The 11,407-nt window shown below is 39.4% G+C and overlaps 1 non-coding gene across 1 annotated transcript; it reads right to left on the minus strand.

Moving 5' to 3' along the window:
- Nucleotides 1-1,642: 1,642 nt before the first annotated feature.
- LOC114211204 (U6 spliceosomal RNA) lies at nt 1,643-1,749 on the minus strand. Its single transcript, XR_003609707.2, has one exon. It is a non-coding gene; the product is annotated as a U6 spliceosomal RNA (small nuclear RNA).
- Nucleotides 1,750-11,407: the final 9,658 nt, after the last annotated feature.

Here is an 11,407-nt window from a genome sequence, read left to right on the forward strand (position 1 = left end):
TCGGGATTCTTTGGTAATGAGCACACCCTGAAGTAATTCCTTGAGGCTCCCTATACCCTCTGATATACTGCTGATTTTTAGGGAGTCAAGAAAAAATCTCTTTGGCAGTGCCTAATCCCTTTACGCAAATGTTAACTTTATGAATTATCCTTTTGTTCTTCAGATCATCCTTAATTATTCATAGCCTGACAAACAATGTGTAAGCAAAAGAATGAGATTTTGTTACAGCTCAACAAGTCGATTTTAAGCCCAAATGCTGTGTCAGCTGTGTGGTTTGACTGGCTGAGGATTTAAAAGGATAAGTGGGTTCTGTGTACACACGAAGCCAAAACTCAGACTGTCCCACTAACCTCAATAGGACCCTTGGTCATGGGCAAACCCAGTTGATGAGGAACTCAACTCTCTGTAACTGGGGTTCAAATATAGGATCTAACCCAATCCACTGATCAGAAGAATCCTACCATAGAAAACAGTAACCATGGACGTATTTTATCTCTAGGAAGCATTAGAAATCATCTAATGTTTCATTTCTGATTGGTTGAAGAGAGGGACAATAATCAGAATTACCTGGTGCAGTGAGGAAGAGAATGGAGGAGTGCTGAGCATATACAGTTTGTCAAAGCTCCAAAGAGATCTTGTTTAACTTTTCATAACTTACAAATCACTGATCTAAACAATGCTTTACAGCCCAGGCTACGATTCAAACCACCCAGGCAGCTTTCAAAAATCTTGCCATCCAGGTCATATCACAAGCCAAATTAAAATCTCTGGGTTGGACTGAGGTACCAATACTCTAATGAATCACCTAGGAGAGGTTGGGAATCCATAGGCCCATTCATAGGGTGAAGCTTGCTAACACTGGACCCAGGAGAAGTACCCAGCTCATATGTGAGTAGCCACAAAGAGCTTCTCTCTTCCCTCTAGACACCTTTCCAACTAAGAATTACTGTGCCCTCCAGGGAAAGTGTTACCTGTAAATTAACTATTTTTCTTGAATTGTGGTAAAATGCACATATAAAAATTACCATCTTAACCATTTGTAAAGGAACAGTTCAGCAGTGTTAGATATATTTACATTGCTTTGCAACAGATCTCTAGAACTTTTTCATCCTGCAAACTTGAAACTCTATACCCATTGAACATTGACTCCCTATTTCCACACCTGTCCATCCCCTGGAAACACTCTTATTTTCTGTTTCTATGAGTTTGGCTACTTTAGATACCTCATATAAATGGGATCAGACAGTATGTGTCTTTTTGTGACTGCTTAGCTCACTTAGCCTAATATCCTTAAGATGCATCCGTGTTATGGCATGTGGCAGGATTTCCATTTTTTTAAGTGAATAATATTCCACTGCATGTGTATACCGCATGTGTATACCACATTTTCTTTATCCATTCATCTGTCCATGGATATTTAGATTACTTCTACCTCTTGGCTATCATGAGTAAAGCTGCCATGAACTTGGATATATGAATATCTCTTTGAGATCCTACTTTGAATCATTTTGGATATATATCAAGAAGGGGGATTATGGGATCATATGGTACTTCTATGTTTAATTTTTGAGGAATCCCTGTAGCTATTTTCCATAGTGGCTGCACAATTTTTGATCCCCACCAACAGTGCACAAGGGTTCCAAACAATATGGGATGCTTCATGAATTTGCATGTCATTCTTGCACAGGCGCCAAGCTAGTCTTCTCTGTATTGTTATAATTTTAGTATATGTGCTGCTGAAGCAACCACTAAGTTGAAAATTTTCAAGATAACTTTCATGACTTATTAACAAATCCCATGGGAGTGGCAGATTGCATCCCCCGAATTTATAAAAACTGCATGTTTACATAACTCGTTTCAAGAGGAATCAGATCAATGGTCGAGGAAAAGTTATGAATAGAGAGCCCTCGATGCATAGTTCCAGACCAGACCATCAACCTCATCTGGGAACTCGCTAGAAATGCAGATTCTCAGGCCCCACCCTAGCCATAAATTCTGTGGGTGGGATTCAGCAACTTGTGTTTTAAAAGTCTTCCACCAGGGAGTGCCTGGGTGGCACAGTCGGTTAAGCAGCTGACTTGATTTCAGCTCAAGTCATGATCCCCCAGTCCTGCAATCAGCCCCGTGGCGGGCTCTGGGCTCATTAGGGAGTCTGCTTGAGATTGTCTCTCTCTCTCTCTCTCCCTCTGCCTTTCCCCTCCTCTCCCGCTCATGCTTGCTAGCACTCTCTCTCTCTCTAAAATAAATAAATCTTTTAAAAATAAATAAATAAAAGCCCTCTAACAGCTACTGAAACATACTAAAGTTTGAAATGCACTTTTCTGTTGTGATTTTATGGATCTTAAAAAGAATCCTCAGCGCCTGGGTGGCTCAGTCATTAAGCGTCTGCCTTTGGCTCGGGTCATGATCCCAGGATCCTGGGATCGAGTCCCACATTGAGCTCCCTGCTCTGCGGAGTCTGCTTCTCCCTCTCCCTCTGCCTGCCACTCCCCCTGCTTGTGCTCTCTCTCTCTCTCTCTCTCTCTCTGTCAAATAAATAAATAAAGTCTTTTAAAAATAAATAAATAAATAAATAAATTTATTCCTTTTGGGAGGGGTTGTTTTTGCTTTTTGTTGTTTGGTAAAACAGCCTTGCTGTAAGCATCAGTGACTTCAGGATTAAAAGCAGGCTTAGGCAGTAGGTTAACCTATAAACTATAACTATATTAACTTCTTAGTCATGATGTCTCCTAGTGAGGAGACTAGGTCAAAGATGGTGAACATCTGTCCTACATGCCACCACCACTTTTCTAGAGCCCAAGGCAGGCGTTGCTAATTGATCAAGACACTATCCCACCCAGTCCACACAGATAACGTCCTAGAACCCTTCTTAACACAGCCTTACCAAAGAATTAGACTTACGTCCCGAGATGAAGCCCATTTGCCACCAGATACTCTTTATTGTCCCATCTAGCTATGTCCTTAAAGAATATGGACTCCAAACACTATCCATTCTAGGGCATTCTCTAGAGCTGTATATACTCTATGAGCTTAGTTTCCTCAACAATAAGATACTACTAACGTTATCTACTTCATGAGGTTTTTAGGAAGGTTAAATGAAATATTATATTTGAACCGGCTAGATCAGTACCAAACACAAAGTTTTTAAAATATCATTAAACCTTAATTTCTGCATTCTTTACATTTTTTTCTGACCGCTCACCTTACCCTTGGCCACCTCCAGCAGCTCAATACTGCTCTGAGAAGCATGAGTGCTCCTCATACTGACCTGGCAATAAAGAAGACTGACTGATTTCTTAGCCCTTGCTTCTATTACAGTGTTTCCCTCATCACTCTGCTTACCAAGTCTGCACAGTGGTTGAACTAGTGCCTTTGGGTGAAAAAGGAGCCCTTTTACTTCTTATTTAATCTAATCTCATAATAGCAAAATCAAAATAATTATCTTATCCACCACAAAAGCAAATTCCACATGCATATAACCAACATTTTCATGCTGACAAAGTAAGATGTTAATGAGCTGGTTTCCCTCCTGGATTAGATGTAACAAGTTAAGAATTATTGAGGACCATGCATGCACAAAAGCTGTTAGCCAATTTGCTGTTCTATCTGATTTATTCCACAAGAAGACTTTAAAAATACGTAACTACATTGTTTACAGATATGATTTACAGATATGAAAACTGAGGTTTAGAAAAGTTAAGAAATGTAACCAAATGTAACCAGTCAGTTAAGTGGTTGCTTTTGGCTCAGGTCATGATCTCTGAGTCCTGGGGTCGAGCCCCGCATCGGGTTCTTGCTCAGCGGGGAGTCTGCTTCTGTCTGTCTCTCTCTCTCTCTCTCTCTCTCTCTCTCCCTCTGCCCCTCCCCACCACTTGTTCTCTCTCTCTCTCTCAAATTAAAAAAAAAAAAATCTTAAAAAAGAAAAAAAGAAATGTAACCAAAGTCATAAGCTTGAAAGAAGGATCAGCTACCTAATTTACTGCAGATCATGAAGCCAAGCACAGGGACAAATGACCTATGTCATTTGTCTATTCCATCACATGGGAGAGAAAGTAACTCAGCAGAAAGTACATCTAAGAATCCTGGCCACAGAAAGAGGGTTAGAGCCAAGAGCTACAAGGAATCAGAGCAAGACCCAGAGATAATTCAGTCAACTTCATGGCTTTGATGAGGCTTAGTTCTGATCCTGAGGAGCAGCCTGAGTAGATGAGGCAGCACTGGATTTGAGTCCAAAAACCTGGGCTCAGATCCTGCCTTGGAAACATTATTTGCATGATCTCAAGCAAGTCATCCAGCCCTCCTAAGCCTCTGTCTCCTCCACTGAAGAAGTGAGGGGCCACCAATTTTTCTTAATTCACTGATTGAACCACTACACAGGTTGAAGCACATAACTGCATATAGTATGCAAATGAGGATACCACCTGTGGAGCCATAAACTGTAGCCCTAACGCTCTACCCCAACTACCTCTTGTATCGGATGACTTAAGTGGATGCCAGTGGGTCTCTAGGGCAGGAAGAAAATCTAAACTATGGTTCAGGAATGGAATCTGACATAAAATGGCAAATGGTTGAACTATAGGGAGGTCAACTAAAGACTGCAAGGACCATGTGGGACAATTCATTGAACACTTAGTAGGTTCTGATTCATCATCTTGGGTGCAAATATTTTTTTATATCAACAACGAATGATTCTGAGATTATATAGCATCTATCTACACTGCAAAAAATGCCTTTCTTTCTTTTCTTCCTGTCCCTCCCCTCCCATAATTACTCCAAGAATGTCAGCATTGCTTTTTTGGCTTTGGTCCAAAGAATTAGGATCATGTTGGGGAAAGAGTATATATAAGCTGTCCAGTGTGCTAGGATACCCATTTCTCCTTACCTATTGTTAAAGTCACGGGTCTACAATATCCCTCACAGAGTTCAACAATGCCTGTCTGCAGCAGTGACTGAGACATGCCCACCAATACTGGATTGAGAGGAAGGTATATTTTCCAGGGAGCAAGCTATTCTCTCTTCATGCTGTCATCTGCCATGGTTACATGAGATGAGTGGTCTTGAGTCCAATGCCACCGTTCAAGGTCTCAAGGCCTACATCCATGCATACTCATGGATATTTTTGTAAGACTGATCCATAGGACAGATAGACAAGATTAGAAAGGATTCTACCATCAGCCACACAATATACTTAGTACTAGATATCCACTAAGATGTGGAGGCAGGGGTAACACTACTTTATTCCACTCCAAAACGTCAGTCCAATATCTTCTTAACATTTCCTAGAAAGGCAAGAGTCAATAAAGATTTGTCCATGAGAATCTGGGGCACCACCACATTGGGATTACCATTATTATTCACTCTGCCACTGCACTCAGCTGAAAGTGGTCAAGCTCATCCTCGCCTGTCTCCATGAGATGAAGGGCAATTCACCTGCCTCCCTCCTATGTTCTCAATCACCCCAGGACTGATGTCCATCTTCCCATACTTCCCTCTTTGATCCCTAAGACAATAGTTACTATTCCTGTCCCCTTTGATGATTCACCATTTATTCAACATTCATTCAACAGATATTTATTGAGCACCTTATATTAGCCAGGCACTATTCTAGAGCTTCATAGAGCTTACATTCTAGTCCCAAAGGTCTACTTTATTTCCTGCCCCAGTTATTGGTAGTTCAAAGGATACTCACTCTATCTCACCCAATGGCCCCAAATGTAACCTCCTAAATAAAACAGCATGACTTGGTGTATTTTCAAAGTCTAAACTGCTTAGTGTTATTTATTGTCACCATGTAAAATTTCAAGAGAAAAGAAGTAGGTTTGACCCATTGGGAACAAAGGTCCATATTGGTATTTAAGAGTTAAAGTAGGAAAAAATGCTTCTGGGTGCAATGTGGAGAATGTTTCTTGAAGCAGCCACAAACAAGCCTCTGTGGCTGGTAAAAAAGGCTGCATATAAACCAAAGGGTGACAAAACCCAAGCAGCAAGGCCACGGAACATGTCTCAGCAGGTATAATCTATGGGACAAAATTAAATGATAGAATCCATTGCTTTATTTTACTTTCCTCCATCCCATGGTAATTCCAAGAACCCCAGCATGGCTCTCTAAGATACAAAATCAGTGGAGTCTTAGATGAATGGATTTACCCAACAATCCATTAAGTGCTGATGAAAAGGAAGCAGAGTTTTGGAAGCAGGAACCATGTAGCCCCCACACAGAGAAGCTGCAACAGTTTTACAGCCAAAAGCCTAGAGGTTGCTGAAGCTAAGAGCTCAGAAGAAGAGAAGCAGGGTGATAGGAGGGATGGCCCAAGGGAAGTAGTGAGAGTGGAAATTGAAGGCAGATTCCAACTGTGAGTCAAGATCTAAATTTGACATGAGTTCATGGGAGAACCTCCTCTCTCCTCATCCCACCAGGAAACATGCAGGGAACCAGAGAAAGAAGAGAATCAAATGAGTGACCTCGATTCTGCAGTTAAGCAGGTCATGGTTGGAGCCGAAGCTGTCATTTTTAATTCACAGTGAGAAACCACAATCATCCCATGATGTTTGCCTTGAAAATCTAGATGCTTCTGCCCTGCCATTCTGAGAGTGATAAAAACTGATGGAATCATTAGCAGATGCCCCCGTATCATAGGTATCTCTATCACCCTCCTCACCAGATCACTCCACATTTTGTTCTACTGGGTGACTAGTGGGTGGGCTGTAACTGACAGAAGAATCTAAAATACCATCTTGTCAAGCACGAATCTAAACTAGGTCTGCATGACTTCATGGGTTTAGGGCAAGGGTTAAGAAAGATCTAATTTTAGCAGATGGAAATTTGAGGAAGTGATGAGAGCCAAAAAAAAAAAAACTTTATTATTCAATAAGGGATCCTCCTGAGATATCCAAAACACCTCAAGTTTTTAACACCTTATAAAAATAACTTATCTTCAAGCTTGTGTACTGCCTGATCTTATTTATGGTCAGAAAAACCCAAGCTACCATGTCAACCTTGTCACCAGCTGTGTGACCTTGGTCTAATTATTCTTCTTTTCTGGATCTCAAATTTCTCAATGAAGGTAATAATAACTACCTTTCAAGGCTGATGTAAACATTAAATGAAATAATACAAGTGTGAGGGTTTAGTAGGCTACATTCTATCATAGCATCTCAATATTTGCTTAATGATAAATGAGTGCATGAATGAATAATTAATAAATGGGAAAACGTTTCTTTCCTTCTCTTATACATTCTCATTCTAGAGTCATCTAAGACATGAACATGAAAAATAAACTCTGTATTTATACTTTATAAAATGAGGCCTATGTATCTCATTAATCCTCATAAAAGCCCTTGAGAGACAATTTAGGCAGGGGTTGTCATTTCCATCTTACAGAAAGAGATGCAAAGGCAGTATTTTTCATTATCCAAATCCATATAGTTAAAAGAAGGAAAGAGGGAAGGAAGGAAGGAAGGAAGGAAGGAAGGAAGGAAGGAAGGAAGGAAGGAAGGAAAGAAAGAAAGAAAGAAAGAAAGAAAGAAAGAAAGAAAGAAAGAAAAGAAAAGAAAAGAAAAGAAAGGAAAGAGGGAGGGAGGAAAGGAAGAAAGGACTCAAGCTCACATCTTCCAACTTTAACTCCAAATTCTTTCCATTTTGAAAACCACCATTCCATATATCCTTGAAAACTGAAGCAACCCATCTGTCATCATTGGACCAGGTATTAACACAATCAAAATAGACATTTCCTTCCTGGCTAAAACTGATTAATGGCTTCATCTGTCTACAATATCATTCCTGGACAACACAAAGGAGACTTTTCATATAAGGCTGTCAAAAAAGATTCAAGCTCTGAAAAGGCAATCTTTTAATTATCTTCAGTTGTGCTAACTCCAAGATAGCTTCTAGAGGAATGAAGATTAAGACACACAGTCATTTTAAATGTGTCATTCTCAGTGTTCTGACCTGCCAGTCCATACCTAGAACAATTGTGGATGGAGCCATGGGTAGGTTTATGATGAAGGAGAGCTTATAGATTAGACACCAAAGAGGTGGTAAGTCAGACATTCCAAGAACCCTTGGATACCTAAATGGAACGATATCCTGAAATCAAGCAGAAAACTTAACTGGGTGGAGGGATGTATAAATATTTACTGAATGTCTACTACATGCTAAGCCCTGAAGTGAAAACTCTAGATATAGTATCCCACTTAATCTCCCCATATGCATGAAAAGTAGATATTTTTAATCCTCATTGTACAAATAAGATCCTGTAGCTCACAGAATTTAGGTAACTTTTCTGAGTGGCTGAGCTTCAATTTAAATCGTGACTTGCCTGAACCCAAAGCCCATGTTTTATCACCTGACCAGGAATTTTTCAACTAGCAGTCCAGAGATGAGAGGAGGACCGACAGAAAAGTAAAACTACAGTTATCCATGTCCCGTTCTAACACCAATATCCTGCTTCAGTGCATCTGAGAGGGAGCCCATACTTCCGTATCTTGAACAAATTTTCTGGGTTATTACAAGGGACAGCTGAGTATGAAAAGCTATACTATGCTGCCTATTCAGGAGACAAAGACATATTTCTTACAGCTGTGGTACTTGGTGTATTTAGCACTTAGCTGGTGTAATAGGCATAGATTGCTCTTTGACACCCAAGGTGCAAGCTTATTTCTCTATATTTGCAGATCAAATTATGTCCTTTCAAACTCTCACTTACCTTAATTAATCGGTGATTTTTTATGACCTTATAACATGCTAGAAGCTTTCAGGATTATTCAAAAGTTAGGAAGGAGCCTTCTCTTCAGACCACTCACAGTCTTAACCATTGCCCAACTGGCCATATAATGTAGGTTCTCGCCATTCCCACCAGCCAGGGAGTCACCAGCCCTACCCACAGACACTCTATGGCTGCCAGCCAGTGTCCGGAATTCCTATTCTCTTAAGACCTGACACTGCCCGTGTGCTACTGAGGGTAGTTCTCACTTATTTAAGGAAATTGAAAGTGCAATTATTCTCTCCAGTCTCAGGAAATCTCCCTTAATCTCCTCATAACCCACCAAGCAGAGGAGCCCTTACTTTCAACACTAGGACAACTGTCCGCTTGTCTTTCTTCACACTTTCTCCTTAATAGGGACATTATATGGTTAGCTGGGATCTACAAACTATTTTAGGTCTCAGAATTAAAGATGGCATTTTTTGTCTTTTATGGGCATCAGATCAATGTAAAAATGCATGAGTTAGTCTTATATCCCCAAGGCTGAACAGCTACTTCTTCAAAGCAACGGGAAACAAAGCACAAGCTTGGGTCTTCCTATTCTGCTACATTAAATTCTCATTAACCCACTTTGCCACACTGTTTACAGACTTGGAGGCAAAATGAGACAGAATTCAAATCAATGTGCTTGTGGTTGGCCATAACAGATGCCTAATTTCGAGTGAGCAAAATATGGAAAACAAAGCAACTATGAAACAGGGCCCCTTCCTCACAAAGCTTGTATAATCCTATTGTGAAATAGAGTATGTGTGAAATGACCCTGAACTTTCACACAGTGAGCTTACTTTCTTTGTTCTATTATTCACTACCTCCTGTGCTCTTTGAATCTGGGTTTTCTACCCGGCAAAAAAAAAAAAAAATTAAAACACCAACATACAACAAAATAAGATGTGGCAAGGTCCTTTGAAAACTGTAAAACTTTATACTAATGTACCAGAAATTCTAAAAAATAAGAAAAATGTAGAGAATTGTATCACTGTATTATTCAAAAACCTCACCTCTGGCTTCATCTTATCCTTTCCACCCTAATTTTTTCTGTGTCCCACTGTCATTATCCACTTAGGCTTTAATTAGTTCTTACGTTATTGAATCAGTGTAGTTGAAGAAAATGCTTTAAATCCTTTCTGTAATAAAATCAGATATTAAACAAACAAAAAAAACATAGAGACCTTATTTACAGAAAATCTACACAGCTGTGCCAGTTCAAGTGCTGCATAGAGATGCAACCTTTAAAGGAGACAGAAGAGGTAGAGATTGAAGAGTAGATTAGGAAGGGCAGGATGGAAGGAAGGAGAAAAAATTAAAGAGGATCTACAGGAAAGGGTAGGATTTGAACAAAATGTCACATATAATAGACAATGGGGTTGCCTGATCAGATCAGTGTTCATATTGGCAAGCTGTAAAAGGCAAACTGGAAAACACAGGTGGCTAATAGAATTCAAAAACTGTATGAGAAAAAAAGTATATGTGATGTCCAAGTGGGATTTATTCCATGATGCAATACTGATTCAATATGTGAAAACCAATCACTGCAATCAACTTAACTTTTGCAATCCATTAACTTCAGTTAATGACAATGTATCTGTATTCATTTATTCACTGTAACAAATGTACCATAATAATATAGGATGCTTATAATTGGGGGAATGGGTGAAGGATATGTAGAAACTCTGTGCTTCATAATTTTTCTGTAAATCTAAAACTAAAGTCAAAATTAAAAATTGAAATGATTTCTAAAAAGTCAATAAATAAATAAATAAATTTTTTTTTCAAAAAAAGTAAATCAAGGAAATAGAAGCTATCACATGTCAAAGAAAATTACAAGTGCCCAGCCCAAGGTCATTCAACTGGCTATGACTGAGTTAGAATCAGATTTGAGATCTGCGTGATTCCTGGCCTAGTAAGGTAAAGCAAAAGAATCAAAACAGGAAGAGATAAGGAAATATAATGCTTAGAAGTTCTTCTTCCAAATAAAAACACAGACTTCAGCCTACATACCCTTATGATTTTTAGAGAATACAAAGGAAGCTCAGCCAAAGACAATGTGTTAACCAATGATGATGCCAACAGGAAGAAAAGTGTCTGGAATATGTTTCTTTTCAAGTTAGGTAGATTTTCTTGGGTTGGCTTAAGGGACATTAAACATTCCACTCCCGAGCCCTAAAAGAAACAGTTATATTATAGACATGAAATCTCTGTTCTTTGTAATCATAGAAATATTTCAAGATTTACAAAGAGCATTGAGTTTGTCAGGAGATCATGGTTTCTGCTTCTGACACTGGGTCTAAAGCTAGCTCTCACCTGCTGGGCTCCTATCAGGGGCTGTGCACTCTGCCTATGTTAGTTCGTTCAACTCTCACAAGAATGCTATGAAGTCAAGACATCAGACATGATTTCAAGATTGAGCAAAACTGCCCTTCCAAGAGGTTAGATGACTTGCCCAAAGTCATACTGGAACTGGAACTCAGGTATACTTATTCAGAAAAATATGGTGACTTTTCCACCCTGTGACCTTGGACAAATTATTATGTTTATTTTTTAAACACTCTATGGTGGTTATCACATGCTTGTCACAATTCTATACACTTCACAAATAGGAATTTAGTTAATACTCATAACCATTTATTAGGTAGGTGTTATTAATA

This window comes from Eumetopias jubatus, unplaced genomic scaffold, assembly GCF_037043125.1.
Source record: "Eumetopias jubatus isolate StellerSeaLion01/CBP00866 unplaced genomic scaffold, mEumJub1_p1.0 scaffold_4, whole genome shotgun sequence".
Lineage (NCBI taxonomy): Eukaryota > Metazoa > Chordata > Mammalia > Carnivora > Otariidae > Eumetopias > Eumetopias jubatus.